Source organism: Pinus tabuliformis, chromosome 1_2, assembly GCF_031772625.1.
Source record: "Pinus tabuliformis cultivar Carrire ecotype Pingquan chromosome 1_2, CPIR1, whole genome shotgun sequence".
NCBI classification, from domain to species: Eukaryota; Viridiplantae; Streptophyta; class Pinopsida; order Pinales; family Pinaceae; genus Pinus; species Pinus tabuliformis.
This window is the reverse complement of record NC_142298.1, coordinates 264,221,745-264,239,354: the sequence shown is the minus strand read 5'-3', so window position 1 is coordinate 264,239,354 and position 17,610 is coordinate 264,221,745.

Sequence of the window (17,610 nt, the reverse complement as noted above, 5' to 3'; positions counted from 1 at the left end):
TACATTCTATGGAAGATTTCCTTAGGTTAGAACCAATTAAGAGGGCCTACCTCTTAGTACGCTTATCCCATTTGGTGATGACCTTGCTTGCTCGCTCCAACTATCTCTAATTTCCTTCTTCGAACACCTGAAACAAGTAAACAACATCAAACAACAACCGTGATAATAGACAAATTGTAATTCAACCTACTTAACAAGTCAATAAACATTAAGCCATGAACATGTAAGATGACACATCATGTAGGAAATCAATCGATAGTTGCATATATATTGAATCAAGAAGAGATTACAACCATTGTCTTGATGTTTCCGTTTTCCTCTGACAAAACTAGGTTCCCACACACCCGTTATAATTCCATGATGGCCTCAACAATGAAATTTTTAGGGTTCTTCTCTTTAGGCTTCACACTAAACCAAATTCACACTTCTCCCTCACACAACTAGAGAGCTACAACTATGAATAGCTTGCTACTTACTCCAAACTTAATTAGCACTAGCACACCAATATTAACACTACAACACTACCACTAGCTTGCGCTTGGGAAAAATGGAGGTTTATATAGCATGAATGGATGGGAGATGGTTCCTCTTCTCATGGGAGAAGGTCTTATGTCTTGAGGTAGTTCCATCCTTATAGGGGAAATGAGCCTAAACTGACATCCTTGACCCCATCTGGCCAAACCATTTACCAGACTTCCGTTACGAAGCTTCTAGAGCTAGAAGCTTCGGCTCCTTATTTAAAAAACTTTCCATAATAGGACCAACGTGACTGGAACAAAGCTCAGTCACTCCGATCAGTGCTAGGGATAGTTTTAATCCTTGCATATCAGCGCGAGGAGAACAAGGGTCATTAGTGTTGGTCTTGTAAATTGGGAAAAACATGAGATTTTGGGGAAATTGTGCAAGAGGGAATTGTTCTGCTCATGAAGAGGGACACGATGGGAGTTTCTTCATGAAGGGAAAGCATGTCGATTTCACTGTAAAGGTCCTCCAAGATGAATGAATGGGGAGTACAGGGTTAGTGACAAAAATGATGTGTAACAATAACACCTTAGCTCCTTTAGACATGGTTAACCAAGAGGATGATGGGTGGTGTCCCTAATGTGATCAACCTTATAATGTTGATGATCTCCATTATAATCAAGAAAGTGGTGGAGAAAATCAAGATCATTTACACTTTATCAATGATTTATATTATCGTACAATGTTGCTAAGAAAGAGTATCAGATTACGAAACAACAACATGAGGAAATGGTCAAAGGTTGTGTCAAAAACTATGATATAAATGTGAATGCAATTGAAACAAGGGATAAGTTTAGCAAAGAGATACACTACACAAGATGAAATAAGTAAAATTCTAGTTGCAAAGCTAATAATGATGATATCCCTCCAGTAGATGGACTAGAAATCCATTTCCTTTGAATAGTAACCATAGTCCTCCTTCAACCGAAAAGAATGATGGAGTTGTTTTGAATTTTTATTTGGATAATGTACTTGGTAATATAAATCTATTCATTCCTATTATTGAGTTGATTAAAATCATAATTCAAAGAGATCAATTCAAAATTTTCTTCAACTTTGATAAGGAGCCTAAAGACCTTCTTGCTACACTATAAACCATGCATTATGAATTGAAAAATGGAGGGAATCCATCTTCCTTCCTCACATTATTAGTTAATAATTTATTATTTCATAATTGTATGCATGATTCTAGTGCTTCTACTAATGTGATGCCATTTAAGTCACGAGTTGACTTAGACTATAAATTTATATACTTTATAGGAATGCTTTTGGTTTTGATCAAAATTCTATCCAAGTCCATGGCCATATTAAGTACTTAAGGGTTAGTCTTGTCGCTTGCCCTAAAATATATATACTTATGTATGTTTTCATGATATATATCCTTGATGCATGGGGCATCATCTTGTGTCAGAAGTGGTTTTATACCTTAGGGGGAAACCTACAAATGGACTTATCGTATGCCACTATCCCTAGATTTTATGGTAAACCATTTATATTATGTAGATAAACCTGTAACAACCCATGGTTTATTTTCTATGTAAATAAAATAAAACCAAGGTCATGGGACACATATTCAAAGTTGAATGTTGGGAAAAACATAGTGATGGGAATCAGTTGTGATTAATTAATGGCTAAGGAAATTGGCAAAGGCATTAGCAAGGGAAAAGTGGCAATAATTAACATTTATTTATTAGAAATAAAGGAAAATAGTAAAAAATGGAGGTGAAGGGACACAGATTTGCATGCTAAGGAAATTAGAGGAAAAATGAAGGAAAATGAAGAAAATAGAGGCCTTAATAATAAAAATTCTTCTAAGGATCAGTTCACTATTTTTTGTCAGCTTAGCTTTGTTCTCTCATACTCTTGCAACCTTGAGAATTCTCAGAGCACTTTAGCATATATTGGATATGGAGAAAGAAGGAAAAGGAAATAAGGGAACGCAAGGAAACAGTTGGATGAAAAATTACAGTTGGATTGCTTTGCAGGTAATAGGTTGCATGTGTGACTTCCTTGATAATTTCTGGATACATGGTATATGAATGTGATTTTTTGGTTATGACTTGTCATTGGCATGGATATTTACCTGAATTGATAGTGGTTTTAGCCTTGCCTTGCCATTTCTTAGATAGCCATGGTGTTGTGAGTTTTCCACCTTTTATTTTTCTGACTCGTGCTTAGGTTCCCAATGGTTGTGAGTTGGAAAAAAGGCTTTGGAAGCCCTGGAATATATTGGGTTGAGTTACTGGTCCTGGAGCCTAGATTGGGATAAATGCTCTAGAGCCTTTAGTGGGTTGAATTACTAGTCCCTAGAGTTGGGTTGGATAAACACTCTGGAGCCCTAGAAGGTTGTGCTTTGATTTACTAGTTCCTGGAGCCATGGACAACTTGGGTAGAGAAAAATCTGGTTAATATTAGTGATTTTTGGATTGTAGAGGTGGAATCCTTGTGTTTGAGGATTAAGGTGGTTTGGCCTCTAGAATCCCAAGTTGGTTTTATATTTGTTTATTCCATGAGATTCCACATTCATGCTTGGAATATGGCATGGGGGTGATTGGATGAAAGATAGATTTGGTTTAGCCCAATATATGGTCAGGTGGTGTGCGGAAGTCCCTGACTTGCTCGATATTTTCATATGTTAATATAAGATATTTTCCTACTATGATCTATGAGCACTTGTATTTATTATGATGGTGATGTTATGGTTGAGTTTCAATGGTATCTATGTTGGTTATATGTTATTTATATGTTGTTTATATGAATTAATATATCTTTGGATATTGACATGTTTTGATAAGTTATTTATTGGTTGATGAATGCAAGGACTAAAAAGTGTTATTGCAACTAGCTAGAGAGGGCTTAGATCCTTCTTGGTGATTCTCAGATGAAGATTATTAGTTTATGATTATATATGCATTCGTGACCCGTAGCTTATATGTTTTCCATATGTTTGACGAAATTTTTGTTATGGATTAGGCATGTCTAGGTCAAGGTCATGCTTGAGTTTTGATTGGTTGGCATTGTCATCATGTAAATTATGATTCTGGAAAGTTTCAGGTAATTCTGGGTAGTGGTCTAGAGGTTGTCCTGCAAAGGTGGTACAGATCCCGGAACCGCATACACATAACTGGAATATTTGGGTCATAACCATCATTATCTAAGCTTATGAGTGCGGTTGGAGCCTCATAACCACATGCATGCCTTGTTGTGGGTGCAGTTGGGGATTAGATGAGAGAAAAGAGGTTCCATCTTAGGATCTAGTCATCAGAGGTTTTGGACTAACTTCTAGGTGATCTAGTTCTCCTGAGGGATATCAATAAGTTTGTAGCTTGTAGGCTCCACTTCCATAATTTAAACTTGGAGGTCAGTTCATGTCATAGAGACACTCGTCTCATGTTTACCTTGTGAGCTTGTGAATTTGGGTAAATGTGGGAGAAGATGTTACAGGGTGGTATTAGAGCTTCTAGGTTCAAACACTTGGACTGGATGGGCTAAATGTATATGGTTATGCATTCATAGTAGGTCAAACATGCATCATCGTGGTCATTATGTCGTTTGTGTCATCATGATGTTGTTGGTATGTTATGGTGTTGATATGTTTGATGAGATGGAGTAGGAGTTGCAGATTATTAGAGTGAGGTTACAACACTGGACCTTGGGGTAACAATATATAATCGTATAGGTTTGTATGTTTGGCATACATATATGATGGTTAATGGTTATTATATGCATTATGGTTATAAGCATTCTTGGCATTCTATTGTTGTTGTGGCTACATGCATGATAGATGCTAGTTAATCAATGTGGTCATATGCACATGCGTCAATTAGTCATGCATGATATTTAACTTGTTGTTATATGCATTGTGGTCATATGCATTATTATTATGGTCATGGTGGCTAAGATCTTGATATTATATGTATCATGTTAATCTAAATTGGCCTGTGTCGATGGGTATGGTTATAATATTCATTCATGAGTCAATATATTTGTTATATTGTGTCATACTAATATGGATTGACTTGTGCAAATGTGATAGCCTCCCTTAAGATACATTGAGGTATGAGTTTGATTATGTCATCTATTTGGTTTATCTAACATGGTATGTATGAAGGAAATAGAAGATCATGGATGAAGAGTAGTGTAGTGGAATACAGTTCACATGGCTCCCCTTACAAGCTTGATATGAAATCTTTGAAATAGAAAAATAATATGATTATGTGGCATGTTTTCAAGTATAAAATGTATGGGGAATGAAAGTCAAGTTTTGGCAAGTGTGGTTAAATTTAGTAGAGCTTTGGAGATCCTATTTCCATAATTGGACACTGAAGATTAGGCCATTATAGTAGCTGCATCCTTCTACCTTAGTTTGGACCATGGATAGTAAGGGGGTTATGTTTACAAGTAGTTTGAAGGTTTTATTAATTGCATTATATGAGTATGTGTCTATAAGATTGCATGAAGGAATGATCTTGCTTTAATATAGTCGTACTAACACAATATCTGTTGAGACAAATGATATGCACTTGAGTGCAAGTGGGTGATAATTGTAACACTATCACTAATGACTGTGAGTTGATTGCAGATTATGACATGGTTGTTAGTTTTGGTAAAGGTTGATTTCAAATTAATAGACAAGATGTCTTGATATTTAGAATATGTGACTCACATGTGTGAACAGTTGCAGGGAAACATGCTTGGTATTAGCATGACAAGGTAGCAATTACTTTTTTTATATAAGTAATAGTTGGATGGTGTGATAGCACCTAATAAGACTCAATTGTAGCAAGGAAAAGGGTAAAAGAAAGGAATTAGGTGAGAATTCCTTTGTATATATTTGAAAACTACAATTCTAAATGAATGAGTGTTTTCCATGAATATAAGAAGTCTTGTCAACCTTGATTTTGTCTGACATTATGTGGGTGTTATATTCACAAAAATGTATTTGACATGTATAATAGTTGGTTTCCAGTTATGGTTGGATTCATCAAGGAATTGGAGTCCCTTGAAAGACGATATATGTACTTGTTCAGTTACAACTCAGCGTGTTGTGTACAACAAGGTAAGGTAATTGGTATATTGTTATGTTTATTTATGCACTAACAATTGTGCATTGATGGCAGTATGATGTAGGGGATTGCATGGAAAAGGAAACTTCCATGAAATCTTGAAGACGGCTCGGGTTGAGATTTCCCTTGCAAGCATTGGGAACTTGTGGGGCTTGAATCATGGTGTATGTTGAAAGTTTTTTTCTTTTGGTGCTTTTTTTTATTTGTTTGCACTTGATTTGCAGTTTTGTTTATATTTGGTACATGGTCATACCACTTTGGTTATGGTGTTGTAATTTTGTTTGGTTTTCTTCTTCTTTTCTCTTGTTCTTGTCTTTATGTTTTAAGGGTCTTGGGAATTGGTTGAGAATAGGAAATTTAATGGATCTTGGGGAGAGTTGAATGAAACCCAATAGGTAATGTAATACTTGAATGAAGGCCAGTGCATGTATCAGGGAAGCTAAAGGTAAGAATATGACAACTAGTTGGATTGGTTGGGTCCACTGGGGTAAATGGACAGTGGAGGGACAGTCATGAGAAACTCATTAGGAAAGGTAAAGTAAATGCGCATCAGATGCCTTGGCTAAGTTGGGAACTATTGTTCTCAATGGTGTCCATGTTGTGAAGGGATAAAGGGAGATATCTTAACCTTGACCTTATGAGTGCTAGTAATTGTGTTGATATTATGAATATGCTATAGAAATTATGATGTAGATTTACAACTACTCATGAAATATTAATCAAGATCACAAGACACAAACCTACTCTACTACTATGTGGATAGTAATTCACAATCTAGAACAAAACTTTTAGACGTGTAACAAGAAATCAAACACATGAAAATAGTATTTTTCCCAGGAAAGAAAATTAATAAAAAAAAATGCCTTCTTGCATTAATATGATGAATAGAGATGTATTACAATTGTTTTTCTCAACTCAACACAATATTCAAGTGCATAACCTATCTCTCTTCTCACTGAGAAGCTCTGACCCATAATTTATGCCTCTTCTTGAGCCCCTATTTTCTTGCACAGATCTTGAGGAAATAGGTCCCTATTAATTAGGACTTTCCTTCAAAATGCTTGTGCAATTCCGCAGGGTTGATCACCTGATCTCATGCAACACCTGTACACTCAACTAGTTTACGACTGCTAGTTATATGCCTTGGAAACTTCATGAAAATTGGGCAACTCAGATTATTTACACACATGAGATAATTATTATCCGATTGATCATTTATCTAAATGATCTCTCAGTTAGGCTAATTTTCCACTACTTCACTGACCACCAACTAGTTCTATTAACAATTGGAACTAGTTTAACTAATTATAACTGAAATTAACTCAACCTAGGCTCCTAAAATTTAGGAATCACTATATACAACTAAATTTCATGCCCCTAACTCAAATTAACTGATAAAACTGAGTGAAAAGAGCCATGTCACCTTAGTTAACTCCTCCAAGTTTTCTGTTGATGTGGTATTTCAGATTTTCTTAATTTAATCAAGGAAAAATCAAATTGAAAATTTATTGTTGCATTTTTCAACATTCCCTCTCAGCAAGAAATGGATTATCAATCACCCCTATCCTACACCTCTGGAATGTACTGCATGAAACACCTCTCAATGTTATTGTTGCTACTGCAACATCTGCAACTGAGATGCATCCAAAAAAAAATTGAATCAACTGTGTTTGCAACTATCTACTACGAAAATTGTGCTACTGTTGACTCTGCTACTGAGCCTCCTACTTTGTTGTCAACACTCCTTTTCACTCCTCATTATTTGAATGACACAGATCTAGATACTACTGAATACTATGGTGTCATCTAGCATGGTAATGATCCATGAGGAGAATGCCTCAATGGAACCTGGCCAAATTTCTGTAGCTCTTGGACTAAGGATCTACATTGCTCCACCTCATTCCAAGAGGTATAGCTACATGCAAAGTGAACTTTGATATACTCATATTTCTTTTTCTACTACTCTACTGTTGATTTTGCACTACTGCTGCAACTGCTCCAATAATGACTATAATCTCCCTATATCTTGAAGTACTAGCTTCCAAAGGGATCCTCGCTTTGAAACTAGACTCCCTTTGAGTCTCAATCTCCGTGTGGGAAAATATTTCTTCTCCTCAATATGCCAATGTCAATGATCAAAACTCATTTTTTGTCACTAAATATTGGCTCACTAATCTACCCACTAGCATCCTTCTAGCTCCATTAAGAAGTTTGCACATAGGGTCTTCTGGATCCACCTTGAACTAGGGCTCCACAACACCGCCTCCTAACAGCTCATTACTTCTTCAATGATCACTGTACATGAGGATTTCAGTGACTGGTTTCTAATGTCAATCCATCTCTGATACCATGTAGAAATTACAATGTATATTTTCAGTTGTTCGTGAAATATTAATCAAGATCCCAAGATAGAAACCTATTCTACTTCTCTGTGGAACGTAATTCACAATCTAGAACAAAACATTTAGACATGCAATAAGAAATTACACACATGAAAATAATTCTTTTCTCGAGGAAAGAAAAATTCTAAAAACCCCAATGCATGCTTGCATTAATCTGATGAATAGAGATATATTACAATTCTTTTCCTAACTGAGCACAACTTGCAAGTGCATAACCTATCTCTCTGCTCACTGAGAATCTCTGACCCAAACTTAGTCAACTTCTACCTCTGATTGAGCTCCTATTTTCTTGAAAAATTCCTGAGGAAATAAGCCCCTATTAATTAGAAATTTCCTCCAAAATTCATGTGCAATTCCTCAAGTTTGATCACCTGACCTCATGCAACACCTGTACACTAAACTAGTTTACAATTGCTGGTTAACTTCCTTGGAACTTCACCAAAACTAGGCAACTTGTAACATTTTCATGCATGAGGTAATTATTAGTTGATTGATTAGTTAACTATATTATCTCTGAGTTAGACTGATGTTCCACTACTTAATTGACCACCAACTAGTTCTATTAATATTTAGAACTAGTTTAACTGATTACAACTGAAATTAACTCAACCTAGGCTCCTAAAATTTATGAATCACTACATACAACTGAAATTCATGTCGCTAACTCGAATTAACTGAGCTAACTAATTGACAAGAGCCATGTCACCTCAGTGAACTCCAATTTGTCTACTAATGTGGAATTTCGAATTTTCTCAATTTAATCAAGGCAAAATCAAGTTGAGAATTTCTTGCTGCATTTTTCAACATATGCTAAGGATTATATGTGTGTATGTATGTATGTATGTATGCCATTATCTAACAAGGGCGTGAGGGATCATGGTTGTTTTATGATAATGCTTAGTATGTCATTGTCTAACGGGGTCATCAGGGATCATGATTGTTTTATGCTAATGTTTATATGTATATATGTATGGTGTTGTCTAACAAGGTCGTCAAGGATCATTATTGTGGAGGAATGATTTCCTATGCAGGTGAATGGCATGAAGAGGTTCTTGGTATTATGAGAAATGAAGTGGGAAGAGTAGCCCTAAGAGATCTATGAGGTCAGTATCATATGGATATGAATTGATATTATGAGCTTGTGTTATGCTTATGTTTATGTTATGACAGGAAATGTTGAAGGAAAGTTACATCAATCAAATGAAAGTAGCACGATCTGCGACATGTTGGGACAAGAATGGATAGTGGAAGTACACTAGGAGTAAGGTTTCTTATTAGAGATAGTGTCACCTCCATATGTGCAATACTTATGCTGTGTACATGTTGTATATGTGGTGTTGTGTACATGTTGTACATGTGGTGTTGTGTACATATTGTACATGTGATGTTGCGTACATGTGGTGTTGTGCACATGTGGTGCTATGTACATGTTGTACATGTCTTGTTGTGTAGGTGGTGTTGTGTACATGTTGTACATGTGGTGTTGTGTACATGTTGTACATGTGGTATTGTGTACATGTCATACATGTTGTGTTGTGTACATGTGGCACTATGTTATGTGCATTGTGTAGTTGTTGTATCGTGACATGTGTATTTATTGTGTTGTACACTGGGTGTAGGTGCATGTGTTGTGTTGTACACCGGGTGTAGGTGTATGTATTGTGTGGTACACCATGTGTGAGTGTATGTTTTGTGATGTACATTGTGTGTATGTGTATGTGATTGAAGAGAAGAGAAGGCACTGAGTGCTTGCCGGGTTTGGAAATTGATTCAGCGCGTGTGTGTAGAAAGGATAAAGAACAAAGGAAGAAGCAAAGAATTATTCAAAATATAAGTTTTAGTATTTTATTTTAGTTTTTATTATGCATTTGATTTATGATAGTTTCATTTTAAGGTAACCAGATGTGATATGTTTTATACATGATAATTTGATCAAAGATCTAGTTTGACTTGTTGTGATAGGAAGTAAACAAACTCGCAAGTGTACCTTATTGACAAGCTACCAATGAGGAAAGCATGGAAAGTGCCCAAGTTTGGGTGGTTGGAATTGGCTACTAGAGAATTAGCAGCAGTAAAGAGAATTAGAACATGAAACAATATAATGGTAAAGCACTTTAGGAGCAGGGCCATTCTGGGACTTTGGTACCCAATAATGTCCATTAATTTCCATGAGCATTCTATGACTAGTATGATGGTTTTGAGGCAGGGATATGCCTTTCTTTTTGGACCTTCTTATGTGAGGAAACCTTACTAAGGTATGGATCGCCAGAGGGACTGTGTAGCAGAGAAGGGGAGGCCAACGAAACTTGGAAGGTGTGTGACTACACGGAACGGGGTGAGCGGATTTCCTGAGTGATTATGTAGTATAGAAGGGAAGGCATGGGAATGATCATTTTTTTGGTAATTAACATTGCCAAAATTAGAAGCACATTAGGAGTGTTCCCTGGAACAATGAGCTAGTAACTATCCACTGAGAAGATAAGTAGCACAAGGATCATAGCGCTAGACATTGGATGTAGGTTTGACTTTGGTAGTGGATTCCAGACTTCTTGTGTAGGAGGTGAATCCTAGTATTACTTTGAGGTTGGAGGTGCGAGCCTCTAGACTCCATTGTTGCTGGTGTGGGCTTCATATCCTTTTATTTAATAATTAAATAAAATGTGCATATGTATATATGTATATTTTATTGTAAATACTATAATGAGTTAGATTTATAAAGCTCCATAGATAGTATGTTTAGCTTTTGGTTGAAGAAAATGTGCATAAGTATATGTGGTTGTTATTGGAAATACCGTAGTGCGTTGTGTTATAAAGCTCCAGTAACTGGTATGTTTTTCATGTTTTTAGTAGTGGTTATTGTAAATATTGAAACGAGCTAGGTTATAAATCTCCATAGGCAATATCTTTTGTTTTCAACAGTTTTCTAGTCATAAGTGTCATAGAACACCAAGGACAAAGGTCCCTCAAAGGGGGAGGGGGTTGTAATAGCCCCTATTTGATTTTATATGTAAATAAAATAAAACCAAGGTCATGGGACACGTATTCCAAGCTAAATGTTGGGCAAAACATAGTGATGGGCATCACTTGTGATTAATTAATGGCTAAGGAAATTGGTAAAGGCTTTGGCAAAGGCAAAGGGCAATAATTGGCATTTATTTATGAGAAATAAAGGAAAATAGGAGAAAAGGAAGGTGAAGGGACACAAATTTGCATGCTAAGGAAATTAGAGGAAAATAAAGAAAATATAGGCTTCAATAATAAAAAGGATTTTGAGGATTAGTTGACATCTTTTTATCAATTTGGCTTTGTTGACAGAGTGGCTAGAATGGCAGTATCTATCTCTAAACAAAATGATATGGTCGCTACATGCTTTAATAAAAATATTACAAGTGGTCGAGAGAATGCAATTTTAACATAAATAAAGAACCCTAGAGGTCCAAAATGAAACCCTATAAGATGAAATGCCAAAGGTTTTTGGGCCCCTATGGGGTTAGTTGGTACATCAACTTCCCGAGGTCATAAATATTTCATACGATGTCCATTTGGCACACTGAGTAGCACAGTGGAAATCCCTATCCAAGAATTACACATTGTGACTGTGGCCTGGGATAAAGCCTATGTTTGTTGCTTGGGCCCCTTCCTAATTAAGAAAACATTTTTTAGGACCTCAAAGAAAAATTAGAAGTTCAGGATCCGAAAAACTGTAAAAAAACTACTAAGATGGACAATTGTGCTTTTAGCCAGTGGAATAGGTGGATGGACATCGATATCAGCCCTTCCCCATTATGAAGAAATGTTCTCCATTGTGTTGAGTAACCCCACCAGATGGGGAAACTTTTGATAAATTTAGCTAATGGTGAGATACTTTCCTTGGAGAAGAAGCTTCCTTGATTTCACAACCCAATTGATTTGTATGTGTTGTTGGCAAGTAGCCTTTGCCTTGGTGTCCATGATTTTATCCACTTAGCATGTTTAATGTAGTAATATTTGATTTTTTTTGGGGCCAATTTCCCAACTGCCTCTGATAGGGTCCAACAAAAGTGGAAAATATGGTCAAATCATCGCCAAATTAAACACTAGGTATAAGCCAAGGAAAGGGGGATTCTCAATTCAAAATCATAGTCACCCACCACTATTATGATTGTGTAAGGCCCATATTCGAGTAGTCTAAGCTTATGATTTGGGCATGTGAGGTTCTCTTTCTAAAAATGTAACCACGCCTTATCACTAGCCTAAAAATTATGTGGAACCTTGTGGTAGTCATGTCGCTACTTGTACTTGGAATTGGATTTCTATAGGATATCATGGGCCTATTGTTGGAGATGTTGGATTCACTCAAAAAAATTGGCTACCCTATATGCCTCAAACTAAGCATGGGAGGAATATATTAGTGCAAATGCAATGGGCATAGCTACATCAATCGGGGCAAATGGCTGGAACCCCAAGCACACCTAAAAAGGATTGTACCCAATAGAGTTATGGAGGGACCTGTTATAGTTATGATGAACATATGGAAGGCTTCCATCCCATGTACACAGGTGCTTGGAGTTGTATATGTGCAAGATATGCACAATCATCCCATTGACCACTTTTATTTGTCCATTTTATTAGGGATGAAAGGTAGTCGATTTGGTCAACATGGTATGCATGAGACACCATAGAATATACCAAAAGGTGTTGAGGAACCTATTATACGTATCTGAAATAATGGTTTGAGGTAGCCAAAAATGAACCCAAAAACACACAGAATATTTTAGTAGTGGCTTCAAATGTGACACTCTTCTTGTAAGGTGCCAAAATGGCCATCTTGGAGAACTGATCAACAACCACAAACACACAATCATACCATGCTTGGTGGATGGAAAACCTAACATGTAATCCATGGAGATTGACTCCTAAGGATTTTCTGGGGTAGGTAGAGGAGTGTACAACACCTGCTTCTTGATGATTGATTTAGAAATGGAACATGAAAGTTAATGATATGATATATCACTAGACATCCTATTGAATATTTGGCTAGTAGAAATATTGTTGAAATACTGCTACTATCTTCTCCACACCAAAGTGCCCCGCCACTCGACTATAATTTGCCTCCAGATTAGCTTGGCATGCTCGCATAAAGGAACACAAAGATGGCTTAGTTAGCACATGAGTGCATCATGGAGGTGGAAGTATAGAAGACTATGATCAGTGTGGATGGTCATCTCATATAGGCCTACACGATGGAGTACATATCCTTATCATAGATGGGGTATCTTTGGACATGTTAGCGCTTGAAATTTCACCTCAGGCTAAGAAAGGTAAACCTCAAGGCAACATCAAACCACTTAGCCTCGTAGCTAGCCCTACGGGGCGGGAGAGGGCTCTCTCCGGTCTATCTCGATAAAGATCTTCAATGGGCGAGATAACCAATAGGGTAACACTGATTTTAGGCTAGTAAACTGATCAAAAGGGTTGATTTGGAATTTTTAGGGTTTTTGGTGGCAAATTGAGGAGTGGCAATTTTGGGTGCGGGGATAGGACACAGTTTCTGCAGGGGGTTCTTTGGGGCGAGATAGGATACAGTATTGATGCCTTAGATTGAGGTGAATGGATGAGAAAGACAGGTGAGGAGCTAAGGAGAGCAAACAATAACTTTGAATTCTCCTTAAACAACAGAAAACATTGAAATTAAACAAACTTAAAAGCAGAGCATGACAGTCATGAATTCTACTTTAACACTTCATTTGTTTAATGTGAAGAAGGAAAAGTAAGGAAATGATTCAGATAACACACTTACAAGTACATATAGAAACACACCATCAATACATGTAACCACAAGAATCCCAAAAAGGACTGCAAAACCCTGGTCTTCCTTAGCCAAAAATTGCAGAGCTACAGTGAATAATACAATGATAGCTTTTCCCTCAAGAGTCCAACCATGAAAATGAGCAAGAAAGTACATAATATAGATCATCTAACCTCTTTCCCTGAGTCCATGGGTCGAGCTAACTATCCTAGGAGCTGTTTCAACCACTTCTAAACTAAGCACTGAAAACTAGGCAGTCAAAACAACTTGCCTCTATAAGTTAGGAAACCAATTCATTCATTTAATTTTCACCTATTTCATGAATGAATCTTGTGGAAGAGGTACATAAGTGTAAAAGTGTCATAAAAGTACATTAATTACATCAAAGAGGATAATAATCCACCCCAAAAAGTCAAACAGGGTCAAACTGCGTTTTTCTGAGCTGTACACTGAAATTTGGAGAAATTTGCCTGACGGGTCGCGCGCCTTTGGGACCACTTTTGGGGCACTTCCAGGTGTCCAAATGAGGCAAGAGTAGGCTTGTTGGAAAGGTATATGAGTCTACTTTCCATCTCAACTGGAATTTCTGAATTTGGTTGTCATTTGCCCCTCCAAAATTGCAATCTCCCAAGACTGCTTTCTGTGTGTCAAAAATGTGGCAGAAAGTCATTTTTTGCTTTTTTTTTTTACTTTTAGGAGGCCCAAAACTTCATAAAATCTATTGGAAATGGATGAGCATGTGTAACTTTTCATGAAAAATCTGGAAATGCTGAGTTTTTGCAAAATAGAGTTGCCAAGTGAAAGGGTCGCGCGGGGGGTGAGACCCATTAAAAGGGCAAAACCTATAAATTGCCTTAAAAACCAAAAATCACCCAAAATGCTCAAAATTTCTTGGAATTTGTGCTGGGGCTGAGCTATTTAGTGCCATTCTCCTTCAAGGAAGCCTCGGCCAAGATGTGGAGGGGATCGGGCCTTCTTCTCCGTTTTTGTGCTTTGGCCAACCTCCTTGGATCTGGCGATTGCAATTTTGACATTTCTCTAAAACCATGACACCTGTACAAAAAGTGAAGGAGGTTTTTCTTCTTTGGCATGTTATGGAAAAAAACCTCTCTCATTTTGTGAAAATTCATCTTTTATTGCTCTGTAACATCATTTGAGTGTGACTTGTCCCGATGTGTGAAACAAGGAATTTTGTCGAAATGAAGCGAAATGAAGGGGATAAGGGGCTTCTAAATTCTTGGGGAAATTTTTTGGAGTGGGGAGGGATGTTAGGAAGCAGGGGAAAGTTGAATCTCAGAGATTGAGCGAGGGGAAGGGGTCCAAAAGGGCAAAACACAGGCCAAACCTAGAAAATTGCCAGGTTGTAGCTAGAAACTAGGGTTTGTGCAAAAATGAGGAATTTGGGGGATCTCAGTGATGCGAAGCATTTGATAACGTACATGAAGGATAGGGGAAGGTGTATGAATATCTGGATACAAGTTTTGCCAATGATTTGACCGTCCAAGAGAAATTGCCTTCAAAACACTAGGAGAGGGAAATGACCTTACCTAGGCGCAACTGAAGCATGAACTAGGTGTAAAATGACTCATTAGACACTGACATGATAATGACAACCCTATAAATGATGATAGACTCAGCTGAATAGTGACATAGATTGGCATTTGGGCAACTTTTAGAAGGAGTGAAAGCAAACCCTAGACCTAATGCCTAGTGACCAAATTTTGCTTGAAGACTCACTGAAACGCCAAAATTTGACTTGGAAACTCTGAGACCACTTTGTAAGAGCATATTTGATCGCTGGAGGAAGGCTGGCAAGACTGACACTAACATGACACATAAAAGAGTGTTTCACTATGATATTCCACTGAATTTCCTTGTTGACAAGGAATGCACAAATAGCATAGCCTAGAGGCTTCTATGCCAATCTCAAATGGTTATTTCAAGTTTGGTATGATGAGAAATAGTGCAGAACAAAGGTAGTGTTTCAGATCCTCGAATTCCTTTTAGTATGACTAAAACTAGAAAACTTGTTTTTTCCTCTTCCCCTAGTGATTTGACTAAAAGGCCAAGTGATATAAGAGAATCCCAACATGAACCTTCAACAAAAGTTAACAAGGCCCAAGAATCTACAAAGCTTTGTTAGAGTCGTTAGGGATGACCAATCCTGAATGACTTGGACCTTAACTATTTCCACATGCACCCCATGCTCATCCCCAATGTAGCCGAAGTATTGAATCCTATACATGCAAAATGGGCATTTCCCTAAATTTGCATACAAATTTTTTACCTCAAGGTGTTCATGACCTGTTGAATCTATTTCAAATATTCTTCCTAGATTTTGGTAAATATGAGAATTGCATCTAATTATACAACAATAAAAGAGTTTGTGACCAACCATAGGATGTCATCCATCATCTTCATGAATGTTGTCGGAGCATTAGTCAAGCCAAATGGAATGAACAACCACTTGAAAATACCTTGTAATATTCCTAATGGAAATCTTAAGTGAATAACATAAGCCTGCACTAAGACCAACAACCAAAAAAAATATTCAATAAACACACAATACATCACAACACAAGGTAAATGCACCAAATCTATTATCTATATTATTAATTCTAAGAAAATGGGTACAATGTAGCTGAGAACAATATAACCTAGGCTTGCTTCATCAAGCTAGGCAAAACCCAGGTAATAGCATGAAATCCCACATGTTGGAGAAGTCACCCAAAGAATCTACCCTCAACCTAGAAATTTTTTATTGTTGTTACTAGAATGGAACATATATTTCAAGACTCCAAAATTCTCAAAAAATTATGCAAAATTATCTAAAGTCTCCTCTCACCAAACCCACAAAAACCCAGAAAAGGGTCTAGGTTGAATCCAACATGCCCCAGTGACCTCAAGGAATGCATGTGGTTATAACTGGTTGGAAAATGCATTGTAAGAAAAAGTTTATTGTAGAATTCTCAAATCAATCCCTAGAAATTCTCCTCTAACCCCCTGTAAATCCCTCCTCCAAATAATCCTGTTTCTCCCTACCCCATGTTAGCACCTTATAATCACCTCTAGGTCGAGGAAAGGTTTATAAGGGTGACCACAGACCTCTTTGGGTTAGAAACTGATCTTTTCTAACTAGAGGGGGCTACTCACTAGAAAAATTTGAAGGTAAATAGCATTTAAGCTCAAGGACTGCAGAGACCAAGTCTGTAGAGGTAACTTGGTTGAAAATGGTGGTTGGAAAAGTTGAGAGGGAGGATTACCATATGGAACAATAATTCAAATCCTAACACAAATTATCAATGCATACATGAAAACCTATTATAACAAAGGCAAGGTAGATAAGATTCAAAGCTATAACACCTGAGGTAGTATAGTGAGAAAATTTTAAGAAATAAAAGGACACATAGAGATGTTTAATCACATGCATAGAGCATAAAACAAATTTTGAATTCTACGACATAAATCTTGATCAAATATCGGGAAGAAAGTGAGAATGGAGCACTTAACTCAAAGTGTATTCCATTATAATTTCAAAAGATAACAATCCTTTAAGACATCAAATAATATGAATTCTAAAACACCGTTTTAGCAACAACATAAGAATAAAAGAGAAACATATATATGTATTGCATAACACATGGAAAAATAACACGGAACTCAAAATGCATACCACATGAATCTCTGGCTAATATGGAAAACACAACACTGATAACTTTATTGAACAAAATGAACACACATACACTAGTCTTCTCCCAAATCCGAACCTTTTCTTCATTTTCTATGTGGTCTTAAATACATTTTTTAACACAATAGGCCCATATGACTAGAT